At 44.9% G+C, this 18,027-nt stretch overlaps 1 protein-coding gene across 9 annotated transcripts in view; it reads left to right on the forward strand.

The window, feature by feature from the left end:
* Positions 1-1,251: 1,251 nt before the first annotated feature.
* Positions 1,252-18,027, forward strand: part of ptpdc1a (protein tyrosine phosphatase domain containing 1a) — a 179,691-nt gene continuing 162,915 nt past the window's right edge. For all 9 annotated transcript variants that reach the window (XM_068051770.1, XM_068051771.1, XM_068051776.1 and 6 more), the window contains exon 1: positions 1,252-1,402. The gene's annotated coding sequence lies outside the window, so the exon portion shown is untranslated. The remainder of the gene's footprint in view (positions 1,403-18,027) is intronic.

Here is an 18,027-nt window from a genome sequence, read left to right on the forward strand (position 1 = left end):
GGGACAAGGTGTTGCACCTCTGCCCTTGATCACACTAAATAACACCTCACTGGAAATGGTTAGCAAATTCTGCTACCTTGGATCCACAGTGATAGACAATCAGTCCCTTGATGCAGAGCTAGATACACGCATAGGGAAAGCAATTACCACCTTTGGCTGACTCGCAAAATGCATGTGAGATAACACCAAGCTGACCCTTAGGACCAAGCTGATGTTTCTTTATAAGGCCTGTGTTCTCAGCACCTTGCAGTATGGCTGTGAAACATGGGTGACTTATAACTATTAGGAAAAGAAGCTCAATAATTTCCATCTTCGCTGTCTGTGGTGAAGTATGGGTACATTCTTGCAAGACAAAATCACAAATGCAGTAGTTCTCGCAAAGGCAGAGCTCCCAAGTGTGTTGGCACTAATCAAACAGAGGCAGCTTCCGTGGATTGGACACGACCATAGGATGGAAGACGGTCACATACCCAAGGACCTTCTGTATGGTGAGGTAGCCAGGGCCAGGCAGCCAGTGGGGCGTGCAAAGCTCCGCTTCAAGGATGCTTGCAAGCGTGACATGAAGGCCCTAAATGTTGACTATCGCACCTGGGAGCACTGGCTGGTGAAAGAGGGAAATATTGAATGTGAACTGGTGTGCACCACCATCATGACCATTGGCTACATCAGCTTGGCAACAGGTGGCAACACCAAAAACAACAACTCACAGCGTCACTTGGCAGATTCATGTGCAGCACTTGTGGCAGAACCTGCCTCTCAAGGATTGGGCTTCACAGCTATCAGCAAAAGTGCACCAAGAGAAGACACCCTATCTAAATGGATTGTTTGCTAATCTTTTCGTAGATGGAAGGATGCCAACACAGATGTTAAACTTTAGTGCAAATATACCCTGAAAATGAGCCTATTGTCACACCTGGATCCATTTCAAAGTTCCCGTAATAATTTTACTCCCTTCACTGTATAGCAATGGTGGGGTTTATTCTTTCTCCCAATGTGGCCTGCACTCTGCATTTGCCAGTGTGAAATTTAATTTGCTATTTGCATAATAACTGATACAAATCCTTTGGTATACGTTAACTGCATCTTCCTAATTTACTGCTTTATAGAAATATTGCGGGGTAGTGCTGATTTGCATAGAAGTGCACTTTTGCTGGCCTGTGTAAGGTGATTTAAAAGTGAGGGGAATTCCCTGCACTGCACATCCCCTCTCTCTCTGCTCGCCCCCTCGGCTGCCAGTGCTCGGTCACATGACCCGAGCCGGCTCCCAGCCCGAGCGCGGTGGGAACCGGCTCCGCCATTCTGGTGCAGCCCTGACATAGCTGGTGGAAGGAGGCAGGGCGCGGCTGCCAAGCGACTGAGGGCGTCACTGGAATAACGGAGAGGGAGAAGCGGCAATAGGAAGGTAAGCGGATGGGGGTCTCGGTTTCCCTGTGTGTGTGTGTGTGTGTGAGAGAGAGAGAGAGTGGGGTCAGTGCCATTGCTGGAGAGCAACAGCTCCGATGTGCAGGCGCCCCGCCGGCTGGGCTACACTTATGCCGGGTCTCCCTCCCTCCCCACAGGGCCGGCCTGTGCGGTAAGGCCCGTCTGGTAGTCGCACGCTTTGCTTTTGAATGGGCGCCCGGTGTGTTCGTTTTTAAATGTTTTCTTGTCGCTTGTACCTTCAAAGGCCGAACTGAGTCCGACATTCCCGATTCTCCTTCCTCCAGCTGCCTTGACAGCCGCAGACAGCTCTCTCTTTTTGCCTGTTTAGTTTAATAAATTGTCAGACTTTAGTAGTTAAATATGATGGTCAAGCTACTATGAGACAGATGTGGTTTTTAAATTTTATTGCCAAGTTGCAGTTTTCATCAGAAATAGAACAGTATTGTAGTGCACGTTGGACCTTTTTTGTGTTTATTACCTCTGAAAGGTGATTTTTATTTGCTTATGGAAATTGGACACAACTGCACAATAGCTGGTTGTAAACACAGCTGGATTGTGTGTATTAATGAAATATTTATAATGGAGAAATCTGAGCGGTCACTATTGTATTTCATAAGCATGTTAAAAGGTGCATTAGTTCAGTATTACATTTCAACTCTTAAAAATAAACCTCCTGTTCCTTTAACTGTTTGATGTAAACTTAATTTAGCTGCTTCCTCCCATCCTGTAGTTGACTTCCAGTGACACCCACATGACTGGCTGACTGACAGTTGTAAACTCTTTTCTTGTATGTTTACTTTTGTTATCTCAGCAATTGTAAGCTTGTTTTGTGAAATATTTCATGATTAAAACAGTTATCTGGTTGTCCATTAACAGTTCCACAGGAAAACAATGAAAATTCAAGAAGGGAGGAAAAATAACAAGTCATAAAGGTTCCTTTAATCAATAAAAGCATACTAATTTCCATTATTTTCCTGTGGAAAAGTGAGAAACTTGGCTGATTATTTCCCCCCAACCCTAGTCATGAAACATTGAAGATGGTTTTATTTGTGCCATTGGCCAGATAAGCTTGTGGTTCAGTTGCAAAGATATGGCATTTGAAGATGCATTCACTGACCTTGACCACTTGTGTGAGGCCATTAAACTTCTTCCTGCACTGCAACCAGGTCCTTGGGGCTAGTCTGCTTGCACTGACAGCAATGGTTATCTGTTCCCACAGCCACCTTAGCATAAATCAGAGATCAAATTTGGAGATTCTTGATCTGTTTAGCTCAGCAACGCACCTTAAGTGCTTCATAAAATTTGCTGTATTTGGATATTAGACTTTTACACGCATGTGGACATCTACTTGAAATTTAAAAGTGCAGAAGCTTCAGTGTTTCCAATGCAGTTAACTTAAAAGAAAGTTAAGACATCCTCAGATGTGGAGTACATACGCCACAGCTCTTCATTTTTGTGCTGCCGTCTTTATACAGTGAATTAAAAAATAAAGTGTTTATTTCATCTATTTATGTGGACTGTTACAGGCATGTTTAGTATTTCCGCTCCAGTTCATATAAGTAGGGCCCTACCAAGTTCATGGCTGTGGAAAAATATGTCAGGGAGCGTGAAATCTCAGGTCCTCTGTGAAATCGGCCATTTTGCAAAATTCATGCATTTTATTCATTGACACAAGGCTCATCGCACCGATTACTGAGCACATTGTGAACATTGCACATTTTACTGATTGGCACAATGCTCGATTCGCTGATTGGTAGATGAGGGAGGGCTTCTCGTCCAGTTTTGAGAGAAGCAGTCTCGAGTATTAGCAGACAAGTGAGAATGATAGAATGAGCAAATCGAAAACGGCCACTACCATTACTGCAAAACATTGAGTGAAAGAATTTGGAAGCCAAGTTCTGCATGCCGCTGGTGGAATACTCTTTTTTACAAGCTGAAATGTTTTGTTGGATCACGCTCGGTGGGCAATGGTTCAGCGCCACTTAGAGTCCAAAGTGCATTGCAGCAGAAAGCGGGCATCTGACACTGCACTGCTGGGAAACAAACACTCCCAAAAAAAAAAAAGCAATGGTTAGGAGCCAAGTTAAAAAGTAGGACCTCAGAGGTAGTAATCTCAGGATTACTACCAGTGCCACGTGATAGTCAGAGTAAAAATGAAAGAATAGTCAGAATGAATGCGTGGCTTGAAAGATGGTGCAGGAAGGAGGGGTTCAGATTTTTGGGACATTGGGACCGGTTCTGGGGGAGGTGGGACTATTACAAATTGGACGGTCTACACCTGGGTCGGACTGGAACCAATGTCCTTGGAGGTGCTTTTGCTAACGCTGTTGGGGAGGGTTTAAACTAATGTGGCAGGGGGATGGGAACCAATTGAGGTCAGTTGACAGTAAGGAGGAAGTAACAAAAGCCTGTAAGGAACTAGATAATGAAGTCAGTGTGACTAAGGGGAAGAGCAGGCAGGGAGCAGATGATGAATATAAAGGGACTGGTGGTCTGAGGTGCATTTGTTTTAATGCAAGAAGTGTAGTAGGTAAGGCAGATGAACTTAGGGCTTGGATTAGTACCTGGGAGTATGATGTTATTGCTATTACTGAGACTTGGTTGAGGGAAGGGCATGATTGGCAACTAAATATCCCAGGATATCGATGCTTCAGGCGGGATAGAGAGGGAGGTAAAAGGGGTGGAGGAGTTGCATTACTGGTCAAAGAGGATATCACAGCTGTGCTGAAGGAGGGCACTATGGAGGACTCGAGCAGTGAGGGAATATGGACAGAACTCAGAAATAGGAAGGGTGCGGTAACAATGTTGGGGCTGTACTACAGGCCTCCCAACAGCGAGCGTGAGATAGAGGTACAAATATGTAAACAGATTATGGAAAGATGTAGGAGCAACAGGGTGGTGGTGATAGGAGATTTTAATTTTCCCAACATTGACTGGGATTCGCTTAGTGTTAGAGGTCCAGATGGAGAAGAATTTGTAAGGAGCATCCAGGAGGGTTTTCTAGAGCAGTATGTAAATAGTCCAACTCGGGAAGGGGCCATACTGGACCTGGTGTTGGGGAATGAGCCCGGCCAGGTTGTTGAAGTTTCAGTAGGGGACTACTTTGGGAATAGTGATCACAATTCTGTAAGCTTTAAAATACTCATGGACAAAGACGAGAGTGGTCCTAAAGGAAGAGTGCTAAATTGGGGGAAGGCCAACTATACCAAAATTCGGCAGGAGCTGGGAAATGTAGATTGGGAGCAGCTGTTTGAAGGTAAATCCACATGTGATATGTGGGAGGCTTTTAAAGAGAGGTTGATTAGCGTTCAGGAGAGACATGTTCCTGTGAAAATGAGGGATAGAAATGGCAAGATTAGGGAACCATGGATGACAGGTGAAATTGTGAGACTAGCTAAGAGGAAAAAGGAAGCATACATAAGGTCTAGGCGGCTGATGAAAGACGAAGCTTTGAAAGAATATCGGGAATGTAGGACCAATCTGAAACGAGGAATTAAGAGGGCTAAAAGGGGTCATGAAATATCTTTAGCAAACAGGGTTAAGGAAAATCCCAAAGCCTTTTATTCATATATAAGGAGAAAGAGGGTAACTAGAGAAAGGATTGGCCCACTAAAGGACAAAGGAGGAATGTTATGCTTGGACTCAGAGAAAATGGGTGAGATTCTAAACGAGTACTTTGCATCGGTATTCACCGAGGAGAGGGACATGACGGATGTTGAGGTTAGGAACAGATGTTTGATTACTCTAGGTCAAGTCGGCATAAGGAGGGAGGAAGTGTTGGATATTCTAAAGGGCATTAAGGTGGACAAGTCCCCAGGTCCGGATGGGATCTATCCCAGGTTACTGAGGGAAGCGAGAGAGGAAATAGCTGGGGCCTTAACAGATATCTTTGCAGCATCCTTAAACACGGGTGAGGTCCCGGAGGACTGGAGAATTGCTAATGTTGTCTCCTTGTTTAAGAAGGGTAGCAGGGATAATCCAGGTAATTATAGACCGGTGAGCCTGATGTCAGTGGTAGGGAAGCTGCTGGAGAAGATACTGAGGGATAGGATCTATTCCCATTTGGAAGAAAATGGGCTCATCAGTGATAGGCAACATGGTTTTGTGCAGGGAAGGTCATGTCTTACCAACTTAATAGAATTCTTTGAGGAAGTGACAAAGTTGATTGATGAGGGAAGGGCTGTCGATGTCATATACATGGACTTCAGTAAGGCGTTTGATAAGGTTCCCCATGGCAGGCTGATGGAGAAAGTGAAGGCGCTTGGGGTCCAAGGTGTACTAGCTAGATGGATAAAGAACTGGCTGGGCAACAGGAGACAGAGAGTAGCAGTAGAAGGGAGTTTCTCAAAATGGAGACGTGTGACCAGTGGTGTTCCACAGGGATCCGTGCTGGGACCACTGTTGTTTGTGATATACATTAATGATTTGGAGGAAAGTATAGGTGGACTGATTAGCAAGTTTGCAGACGACACTAAGATTGGTGGAGTAGCAGATAGTGAAGGGGACTGTCAGAGAATACAGCAGAATATAGATAGATTAGAGAGTTGGGCAGAGAAATGGCAGATGGAGTTCAATCAGGGCAAATGCGAGGTGATGCATTTTGGAAGATCCAATTCAAGAGTGAACTATACAGTAAATGGAAAAGTCCTGGGGAAAATTGATGTCCAGAGAGATTTGGGTGTTCAGGTCCACTGTTCCCTGAAGGTGGCAACGCAGGTAAATAGAGTGGTCAAGAAGGCATACGGCATGCTTTCCTTCATCGGACGGGGCATTGAGTACAAGAGTTGGCAGGTCATGTTACAGTTGTATAGGACTTTGGTTCGGCCACATTTGGAATACTGCGTACAGTTCTGGTCGCCACATTATCAAAAGGATGTGGATGCTTTGGAGAGGGTGCAGAGGAGGTTCACCAGGATGTTGCCTGGTATGGAGGGCGCTAGCTATGAAGAGAGGTTGAGTAGATTAGGATTATTTTCATTAGAAAGACGGAGGTTGAGGGGGGACCTGATTGAGGTGTACAAAATCATGAGAGGTATAGACAGGGTGGATAGCAAGAGGCTTTTTCCCAGAGTGGGGGTTTCAATTACTAGAGGACACGAGTTCAAAGTGAAAGGGGAAATGTTTAGGGGGGATATGCGTGGAAAGTTCTTTACGCAGAGGGTGGTGGGCACCTGGAACGCATTGCCAGCGGAGGTGATAGATGCGGGCACGATGGAGTCTTTTAAGATGTATCTAGACAGATACATGAATGGGCAGGAAGAAAAGAGATACAGAACCTTAGAAAATAGGCGACATGTTTAGAGAGAGGATCTGGATCGGCGCAGGCTTGGAGGGCCGAAGGGCCTGTTCCTGTGCTGTAATTATCTTTGTTCTTGTTCTTTTGTTCTTTGTTTCATCTCTTTAAGAAGTCAACAGAAAGCTTAAATAGTCAGTTGGTTACAGTGGAACTTGTGGATGCTTTTGCCAATATACCATTGGAAAAACTAGATCACCCAAAGCTGTGAGTATTCATTCAATGTAATGTGCAAAATGGTGGTTGCTTGCCAAGTGCAAAGAAACTACGACAGGACCACCTACCGAAAGTTTTTGGTACACATTGTGAGCGTCTGAGATTATCGCATGTGAGTCTTTTGCAATTATTTGTGTTGAATCCACCGATGAGCAAGACAGCTATGTGCTGCATGTTATATTTGTACATCTTCGGCCTTACCAGACTCAATTAGTCAGGAAAGCTAACAACTGTGCTTGCAAACTGCGTCTACTTAGAAGCTGTTAATTACACCACAGTTTCCCAAGCGATAATCAAAACTCTTTCAAAATACAGTGCAGATTTCAACAAAGTGTCTGCGTTCATTAGTGATAATGCAATTTGCATGATATCTTTCAAATCTGTGCTCCAAGGTGTAATGCCTAATACTGTCCATGTTACATTTAATGCACATATAATTCCTCTTGTCAGTGAACTGTGGAAAAGCGAGTTTGGTGAAGTCAACAAACTGGTCAGCTACTTCGAGATCTTCAGACTCTGCCCTAGTTGCAAGCTTCGATACAGGCAACACATTGCAAATATGGCTGAAATTGGGGAATAAAACATCGCCCTTCCTTCAGAGCCAGTAATTACACATTCGAGTTCTTGATTTCAGGCAGTACAGTATCATGCAGCTTATCTGAAATACTACTTGGACTTCATCTCAAAAGAACTGACACTGAAAACCGACATTGCGATGCTCCACTTAATGAGGTTCAGTTTGTTGCTGAGAATGCGACACGGCTGATGGATTTAATCATTTGGTTTGAATCGTGACACGTCACAATCCACAAAGCTTATAATAAGTAATGGATGTACTGTTCTGGGCTTGAGCACAGTCAAACGAACAACACTGATGATGCTGAATTTGATGTCTGTGCTCAACAGGTATTTTCTTGCCTGGCAAGAAAGCTCAAACAATATTACTGCAATGGGGAAGAGTCAAGTGGTGAAGAAAAAGCAGCTCAGAGGTTTCAACAACCTTTTGCAGCATTCCTGAAAGTTTATGCGCATTTTTGACCCTGCACAAATGCACCTGTTGGTGGATTTAAACTCGTTTGCAATTCCTAGCTTTGACGAGAACTGTAGGCTGGAGATGCCTGCTTTATATAAGCATCTCAAAAGCGGATTGTACTTTTCCTGTGCTGCAGTTTTGGAACTCTGGAATGCAGAATCCCTCCCCTTGGAAGGCTAGCATGGTGCTGTGAAGCTATTCCAACAAACTCTGGATGCGGAGAGAGCTGTGTCTAAACACAGACAGGTGTTCACAGAACAATGACAGGGAATGAAGAAAGAGACAGTTGCAGGTTGCTCCATGCTCGCATTCAACTACTGACTTCAGTGAGTAAAGAATGTGATCTGTTTTTTAGTCAGCTTTTTACAATGGTTTTTAAGTATACAATAAACACCATTTGAAACCAAAAATCACCTTTTTATATCTTTGCTTTTGTTTTAAGTAGATCATAATCATGGTTTGTGACACAGAAATTCTTTGAGGGAGTTACATGTGTTGTGGATAAAGGGGAATGGGTGGATGTATTGTACTTAGATTTCCAGAAGGCCTTTGATAAGGTGCCACATCCAAGATTATTGCAGAAAATAAAAGCTCATGGTGTAGGGGGTAACATATTGGCATGGATAGAAGATTGGCTAGCTAACAGGAAACAGTAGGCATAAAGGATTATTTTCTGGTTGGCAAGATGTAACAAGTGATGTGCCACAGGTATATGTCCTGGGGCCTCAACTTTTTACAATTTATACAAATGACTTAGATGAAGGGACCGAAGGTATGGTTGCTAAGTTTGCTGAAGACACAAAGATAGGTAGGAAAGTAAGTTGTGAAGAGGACATAAGGGGGCTACAAAGGGATATAGATAAGTTGTGAGTGGGCAAAGACTTGGCAAATGGGGTATAATGTGGGAAAGTGGGAAATTGCCCACTTTGGCAGGAAGAGCTGAGATGCAGAGGGATCTGGGTGTCCTAGTGCATGAATCGCAAATTAGGAAAGCTAATAGAATGTTATCGTTTATCTGAGGAGAATTGAATACAAAAGTAGGAAGGTTATGTATCAGTTATACAGGGCATTGGTGAATTAGAATTAGAACATTACAGCGCAGTACAGGCCCTTCGGCCCTCGATGTTGCGCCGACCATCTGACCTACACTATTCCATTTTCATCCATATGTCTATCCAATGACCACTTAAATGCCCTTAAAGTTGGCGAGTCTACTACTGTTGCAGGCAGGGCGTTCCACGCCCCTACTACTCTCTGCGTAAAGAAACTACCTCTGACATCTGTCCTATATCTTTCACCCCTCAACTTAAAGCTATGTCCCCTCGTGTTTGCCATCATCATCCGAGGAAAAAGACTCTCACTATCCACCCTATCTAACCCTCTGATTATCTTGTATGTCTCTATTAAGTCACCTCTCCTCCTCCTCCTCTCTAACGAAAACAACCCCAAGTCCCTCAGCCTTTCCTCGTAAGACCTTCCTTCCATACCATGCAACATCCTAGTAAATCTCCTCTGCACCCTTTCCAAAGCTTCCACATCCTTCCTATAATGCGGTGACCAGAACTGCACGCAATACTCGAGGTGCAGCCTCACCAGAGTTTTGTACAGCTGCATCATGACCTCGTGGCTCCGAAACTCGATCCCCCTACTAATAAAAGCTAACACACCATATGCCTTCTTAACAGCCCTATTAACCTGGGTAGCAACTTTCAGGGATTTATGTACCTGGACACCAAGATCTCTCTGCTCATCTACACTACCAAGAATCTTCCCATTAGCCCAGTACTCTGCATTGCTGTTACTCCTTCCAAAGTGAATCACCTCACACTTCTCTGCATTAAACTCCATTTGCCATCTCTCAGCCCAGCTCTGCAGCCTATCTATGTCCCTCTGTACCCGACAACACCCTTCGACACTATCCACAACTCCACCGACCTTCGTGTCATCCGCAAATTTACTAACCCACCCTTCTACACCCTCATCCAGGTCATTTATAAAAATGACAAACAGCAGTGGCCCCAAAACAGAACCTTGCGGTACACCACTAGTAACTAAACTCCAGGATGAACATTTGCCATCAACCGCCACCCTGTGTCTTCTTTCAGCTAGCCAATTTCTGATCCAAAGCTCTAAATCACCTTCAACCCCATACTTCCGTATTTTCTGCAATCGCCTACCGTGGGGAACCTTATCAAACGCCTTACTGAAATCCATATACACCACATCCACGGCTTTACCCTCATCCACCTGTTTGGTCACCTTCTCGAAAAACTCAATAAGGTTTGTGAGGCACGACCTACCTTTCACAAAACCGTGCTGACTATCGCAAATGAACTTATTCTTTTCAAGATGATTATAAATCCTATCTCTTATAACCCTTTCTAACATTTTACCCACAACCGAAGTAAGGCTCACAGGTCTATAATTACCAGGGCTGTCTCTACTCCCCTTCTTGAACAAGGGGACAACATTTGCTATCCTCCAGTCTTCCGGCACTACTCCTGTCGACAATGACGACAAAAGATCAACAACAACGGCTCTGCAATCTCCTCCCTGGCTTCCCAGAGAATCCTAGGATAAATCCCATCTGGCCCAGGGGACTTATCTATTTTCACTCTTTCCAAAATTGCTAACACCTCCTCCTTGTGAATCTCAATCCCATCTAGCCTAGTAGGCTGTATCTCAGTAATCTCCTCGGCAACATTTTCTTTCTCTACTGTAAATACTGACGAAAAATATTCATTTAACGCTTCCCCTATCTCCTCTGATTCCGCACACAACTTCCCACTACTATCCTTGATTGGCCCTGTTCTAACTCTTATCATTCTTTTATTCCTGATATACCTATAGAAAGCCTTAGGGTTTTCTTTGATCCTATCCGCCAATGACTTCTCGTGTCCTCTCCTTGCTCTTCTTAGCCCTCCCTTTAGATCCTTCCTGGCTAGCTTGTAACTCTCAAGCGCCCTAACTGAGCCTTCACGTCCCATCCTAACATAAGCCGCCCTCTTCCTCTTGACAAGCGCTTCAACTTCTTGAGTAAACCACGGCTCCCTCGCTCGACAACTTCCTCCCTGCCTGACAGGTACATACTTATCAAGGACACGCATTAGCTGCTCCTTGAATAAGCTCCACATTTCGTTTGTGCCCATCCCCTGCAGTTTCCTTCCCCATCCTACACATCCTAAATCTTGCCTAATCGCGTCATAATTTCCTTTCCCCCAGCTATAATTCTTGCCCTGCGGTATATACCTGTCCCTGCCCATCGCTAAGGTAAACCTAACCGAATTGTGATCACTATCGCCAAAGTGCTCACCTACATCTAAATCGAACACCTGGCCGGGTTCATTACCCAGTACCAAATCCAATGCGGCATCGCCCCTGGTTGACCTGTCCACATACTGTGTCAGAAAACCCTCCTGCACACACTGGACAAAAACAGACCCATCTAAAGTACTCGAACTATAGTATTTCCAGTCAATATTTGGAAAGTTAAAGTCCCCCATAACCACTACCCTGTTACTCTCGCTCCTGTCGAGAATCATCTTCGCTATCCTTTCCTCTACATCTCTGGAACTATTCGGAGGTCTATAGAAGACTCCCAACAGGGTGACCTCTCCTCTCCTGTTTCTAACCTCGGCCCATACTACCTCAGTAGACGAGTCCTCAAACGTCCTTTCTGCTGCTGTAATACTTTTCTTGATTAACAATGCCACCCCCCCCCCTCTTTTACCCTCTTCTCTGTTCTTACTGAAATATCTAAATCCTGGAACCTGCAACATCCATTCCTGCCCCTGCTCTACCCATGTCTCTGAAATGGCCACAACATCGAGATCCCAGGTACCAACCCATGCTGCAAGCTCACCCACCTTATTCCGGATGCTCCTGTGAGACCACATCTGGAGTACTGTGTACAGTACTGCTGTCAGTTAAGGAAGGATGTAAATGCTTTTGAGGCAGTACAGAGACGGTTTGCTAAACTAATACCTGGAATGGGTGGGCCGTCTTACGAGGAATGATTGGACAGGCTAGGCTTGTATCTGCAAGAGTTTAGAAGAGTAGGAGGCGACTTGATTGAAACATACAAGATCCTGAGGGGTCTTGACAGGGTGGATGTGGAAAGGATGTTTCTCCTTGTGGGAGAATCTAGAACTAGGGGTCACTGCTTAAAAATAAGGGGTCACCCATTTAAGACAGAGATGCGGAGAAATTATTTCTCTGAAGGTCGTGAGTCTTTGGAATTTTCTTCCTGAAAAGGCGATGGAAGCAGAGTCTTTGAATATTTTTGAGGCGGATTCTTGATGAGCAAGGGTTATCGGGGGTAGGTGGAAATATGTAGTAATCAGTTCAGCCATGAACTTATTGAATGGCAGAGCAGGCTCGAGGGGCTGAGTGGCCTACTCCTGCTCCTAGTTCGTATGTAATTTACATTTGAAATGCTGTGATGTGTAATCTGTAAAATTTGAATTTGTTAGGGCCCTGCATATAAGCCATCTCTCTCTCTCCTTGTAATGTGTGCCCCATTATGAAAATTTGCTTAGTTTTAATTTGGGATGCTGATTTTCAGATAAAGTTAAGGTCTTAGATCTGCAGCCGCATTGATCAGTGGAATGGCTGGCCTAATGGCAGCTATTATATCCTGAAAGCCTTAACCTTGGCTGTGCCCATGGTTTGGAAGCCATGATTCATTTTGCATGCCAATCTGTTCCCTATTAACCTCCCAGAGCTGCAGTCTGCTTCCATGGAGTTGGAGGCCACCATTGGTCTCTAGCTGCTTAATTGAGGACCTGCTGCTGAGCTCAGTGCAGCTGCCACACTGCATTAGTATCTGCGATGTTGCAAAGGAGGGCAGTAGACAGGACAGTCACAGCTTTCAGTTGCTGCTCATGTGGAAGATTGTCCTCAGAGCCTACATGTAGATATATTTCTCATATCCTTTTCGAGCAAGTACCCATGAGTCTTGGTCTCATAACTCTGAAGCCATAGGCAACTGTATTGCCATCCTCTGCTGGGAAGAGGGCAGATTCTCTGGGTCCCTGTGCTCTGTGAACTACCTGGTGCCAGTTCTTTAAAAGTCTGGTGCTTGTAATGGTGTGCAGGTGGACATGGACAAAAGGGGAGTGTGTTAACTTGCCACCCCTGGTCAAATGGTTGAATTTTTTTGTGCACTGCTCTGCAGTCTTGGGAATGAGGAAGTCGTCAGTCATTGCCTGTGCCACCTTCCTCCACGTGGAATGACTGAGATTTCTGGCTGGCTTGGGGGAGTCTGTTCTTAATCTTGTCTGGGAGGACTTGGGAGAAAAGTTTTGGGTCCTTTTTTCTTGGCTCTATCCCTGCCAAAATGCCCTCTGGACATGGGGAACATTTGGTCATAATCCTGCCAAAATATAATCAAGATATTGGTGAGAAATGCATTGAAGTAATTTGAGAGGAAGGCGGTGGTTATAACTTACCCAATTTGTCTCCCAGAGTGCTGAAGTCTGCTGACTGAACTGCTTTTAAAAGGCTGCACAAACATTTCTTGGCAGCTCTGTTGCTTTACACTGTTTTATTTCTAAAGGTGCAGCACTGGTGTAAATCACATTGAGGAAATTATGGGCCTGTATCACTGCTTGTCTCCTGTAATTATCTGTACCTTTTATACACTTCATGGGTCATTCTGTATTTCTGGGTTTGTCTGTGACTCCCTTACTCTTTCCCTATGGCAAAGGGAAAGAGTGATCATCCAGTCATGTGTGACTCTATGATCTAGATGTCTGAACGACTAATCTGGAGATGTGAGTTCAAATCCCACCATGGCAGTTTATGAATTTGAATTCAGGTTATAAAAGAAACACAATTAAGTAAATCTGGAATAAAAAGCTAGTATCAGCCATGATGACCATAAGCTATCAAATTGTTGTATATACCCAATTGGTGGTTCATGTCCTTTTTAAGGATGGAAACCTGCCCGGCCTTTCTTGGTCTGGCCTATGTGACTCCAGGCCCACAGCAATGTGGTTGACTCTTAATTGCCTTCTGAAATGGCCAAGCAAGTTACTCCGTTATATCAATCTGCTACAAATAGGTATGATGAAAATAAAACAAGATGGACCACTCTGTTTTGGCCTCTGCATCGGATTTGCCTATGACAAAGGCATACCCAGCCCTGTCAACCCTGCAAAGTCTTCCTCACTAACATCTTAGGAGAGGTGTTGCACAGACTAGTCAAGAAATAGCCTGACATAGTCATACTCTCAAAATTATACTCATCAGTCAAGGTTCCACGCTTCTCCATCACCATCTTTAGCTTTGCCTTATCTCACCAGTAAGACAGTCCCACCATCGAATGTGGGGCACAGTGATGTACAGTCAGGAGGAAGTGGTCCTGGGAGACCTCAACATTGACATCCTGACTCTCTGGAATCCCCCGGCATCAGATCAAACATTGGCAAGGAAACCTCCTGCTGATGATCACCCACTGCCCTCTCAGCAAATGAATCAGTACTTCTCTTTGTTGAACACCACTTGGAAGAAGCACTGGTAGCAAGAGCATAGAATGTGCACCTTGTGGGGGATTTCACTGTCCATCACAGAGTGGCTCAGTAGTGCCACAATGATTGAGCTGGCAGTGTCATGAAGGACATACTTACCAGACTGGGCTTGTGGCAGGTGTTGAGAGAGAAATCTACTGGACCTTGTTCTCACCAATCTACCTGTTGTAATTGCATTTGTCCATGACAATATTGGTAGGAGTGACCACTGCACAGTTCTTGAGACTAAGTCATACCATCATGCTGAGAACACTCTTAATCATGTTGTGTAGATCTATCACTATGCTAAATGGGATAGATTCTGAACAGATTTAGTAGCTCAAAAATGGGCATCCATGAGGTGGAGCAGAGTTGCAGTCCACCACAAATCTGTAACCTCTTGACCTTGCATCTCACTCTTGCTTTCGATGAGTGTCGAAGATCATGCATGGAGTAGCAGAAAATGAGGTACCAACCTGGTGACGCTACAACACAGGACTACATGCTTGCTGAACAGTTGAAACAACATTCTAGAGACCGGAGCTAAGTATTTGCACAACCAATGGATCAGATCAAAGCTCTGCAGTCCTGCCACATCCAGTTGTGAACAGTGGCGGACAATTAAACAATGTGCTTCACTCCACCTGATATCAAGAAACAGCTGAGTGCACTGGGTACAGGATAGGCTATGGATGCCGAAAAAGCCCTGGCTGTACTGCTGAACGCCTGTGTTCTAAAACTAGCCGCACCTCTGGCCAAGCTGTTCCAGTATAGCTACAACACCGACATTTACCTGACAATATGAAAAATCGTGCAGATGTGTCCTGTCTGCAAAAAACCGAGCGAATCCAATCCGGCTAATTACCACCCCATCAGTCTACTCTCAATCATCAGCAAAGTGATAGAAGGTGTGATTGACAGAGTTCAAAGTGGCACATACTCACCAATAACCTGCTCAACAATGCTCACTTTGGGTTCTGCCAGGACCACTTGGCTCCAGACCTCATTTACAGTCTAGGTCCAAACATGGACAAAAGAGCTGAATTCTAGAGGTGAGGTTGATTGCCCTTGATGTCAAGATAGCATTTGACTGAGTGTGGAACCAAGTAGCCCAAGTAAAATTGTAGTCAGAGGATGGGGTGTGGGCGCTGGGTTAAGGAGGAGGTGGGAAAACGCTCTACTGGCTGGAGTCCTACCTTGCAAGGAAATGGTTGTGGTTGTTGGAGGCCAATCATCTCTGCTTCGGAATCTCCTCAGAGCAGTGTCCTAGGCCATACCATCTTCAGCTGCTTTATCAAAGACCTTCCCTCCATCATAAAAGTCATGCAGTTCCACACTATTGGTTCAGAGCAAAGTTCTGTAGCTCTACGGCACCCTAGTTAGTAATGAACAATCAGGCAGCCTATAGGAGGAGGATGCCCAATGGTGCATCGCAGTATTTGAATGCAGGAGAAGGGGCTGATGTGTTTTCAGCCAAAAGTGCTGAATGGATGATCGCCTACAGAAGTCCTTATCTTAGCTGCCACTGTTCTGCCAATTTGTTTAACTTCACATAACAAAGTGGATACTGTGAAATCTTTGGACCTTGGATGTAGCCTTGAAGCCCTCACAAGAATGAGGTCCACGCTCTGACTATCCATCACACATATTTACCCCCCCCCCCCCCCACCCCGTCCAATCCTCGATTCTTGCCCCTTCCTTGTGCGTGCACTCTCACTTCATTGCGCACACCTCCTGTTACTTGCATCTGCCTTGCCCTCCCTGTACCCACCCAATGCACTGACCAAACTGGCCCTTCCGTTGCTTCCAGTGACCAGCTCTTATACTCTTGGCTTAGTTTTTCCAATCTTCTCCCCCCCACCCCCACCTGCTCACTTCTTTCACCACCACCTTCTGTATATGCCTCCAGAATGTTGACTTACTCATGGACAGTTTTGTTGTAAATGATCCCATTGATATTCTGGCACTGACAGTAACTTGGTTCTCAACCAACAATTCCTTTCCCTTTGCTGCCTGGTTAAACTTTCCACCACCACATCTGCCCAAGCTGTTTCTGAGACTGGTATCTGTGGAAAATTGTCCAGGTGCGTTTTATGCAGACAGCATACAAATCTAATCCAGCCAATTAGTCATATCACCTCTTTCCTATTATTGGCAAAATAATGGATGGAGTCATCAATAGTTTCATCAAGCAGCACCTATCCAAGCATCCATCAATAAGATATTTTGGCACTCAGTTTGGGTTCCGCCAGAGCAAGGTATGGTGGTGGTTATATTATTGGCCTAGTATTTCAGAGCTCTGAACTCATAATCCAGAGAATAAGTTCAAATCCCACCATGACAGTTGAGAATTTGAAATCCGTTTAGATATGTGGAAATAAAAAGCTGGTATCAAAATTGACCATATGGTAAAAACCCAACTGCCTCACTAATGTGCTTTACGGAAAGAAATTTGTCATCCTTATCCAGTCTGGCCTATGTGTGTTAATTCATTCTTGGAATGTGAGCATCGCTGGCAAGGCCAGCATTTATTGCCCATCCCTAATTGTACTTGAGAAGGTGGTGGTGAGCTGCCTCCTTCAACCGCTGTAGTCCGTGATGTAGGTACACCCATCATGCTGTTAGGGAGGGAGTTCCAGGATTTTGACCCAGCGACAGTGAAGGAGTGGCTATATAGTTCCAAATCAGGATGGTGTGTGACTTGGAGGGGAACTTGCAGGTGATAGTGTTCACATGCTCTCCTTGTTCTAGGTTGTAGAGGTTGTGGGTTTGGAAGGTGCTGTTGAAGGAGCCTTGGTGAGTTGCTGCAGTGCATCTTGTAGATGGTATATGTTGCCACTCTGCTGATGGTGGATGGGGGGTGGAGGGGCAAACAAGCGAGCTGCTTTGTCCTGGGATGGTATCGAGCTTCTTGAGTGTTGGAGTTGCACTCAACCAGCCAAGTGGAGAGTACTGCTTCACACTCCTGACTTGTGCCTTCTAGTTTGTTGACAGGCTTTCGGCAGTCAGGAGGTGAGTTATCTGCTGCAGATTGCCCAACTTCTGACCTGCTCTTGGAGCCACAGTATTTAAATGGCTTGTCCAGTTAAGTTTCTGGTCAATAGTGAACCTCAAGAATCTTGATGGGATATTCAGCGATAGTAATGCTGTTGAACGTCAAGGGAAGATGGTTAGACTATTGCTTGTTGAAGATGGTCATTGCCTGGCACTTGTGTGGTGCGAATGTTACTTGCCACTTATCAGCTCAAGCCTGGATGTTATCCAGGTCCTGCTGCATATGGGAACTGACTGCTTCAGTATCTGAGGAGTTGCAAATGGTACTGAACACTCTACAATCATCAGTGCTCATTCCACTTCTCACCTTGTGGTGCACTGAAGGTCATTGATAAAGCAGCTGAAGATGGTCCGACCCAGGACACTACCCTGAGGAACTGGTGCAACAATATCCTGGGGCTGAGGTGACTGGCCTCCATTACCCACAACCATCTTCCTTTGTGCTAGGTATGACTCCAACCAGTGGAGAGTTTTCCCCCGGTTCCCATTAATTTCAATTT

The sequence above is a fragment of the Heterodontus francisci genome, chromosome 19 (assembly GCF_036365525.1).
Source record: "Heterodontus francisci isolate sHetFra1 chromosome 19, sHetFra1.hap1, whole genome shotgun sequence".
Taxonomy (NCBI): Eukaryota; Metazoa; Chordata; class Chondrichthyes; order Heterodontiformes; family Heterodontidae; genus Heterodontus; species Heterodontus francisci.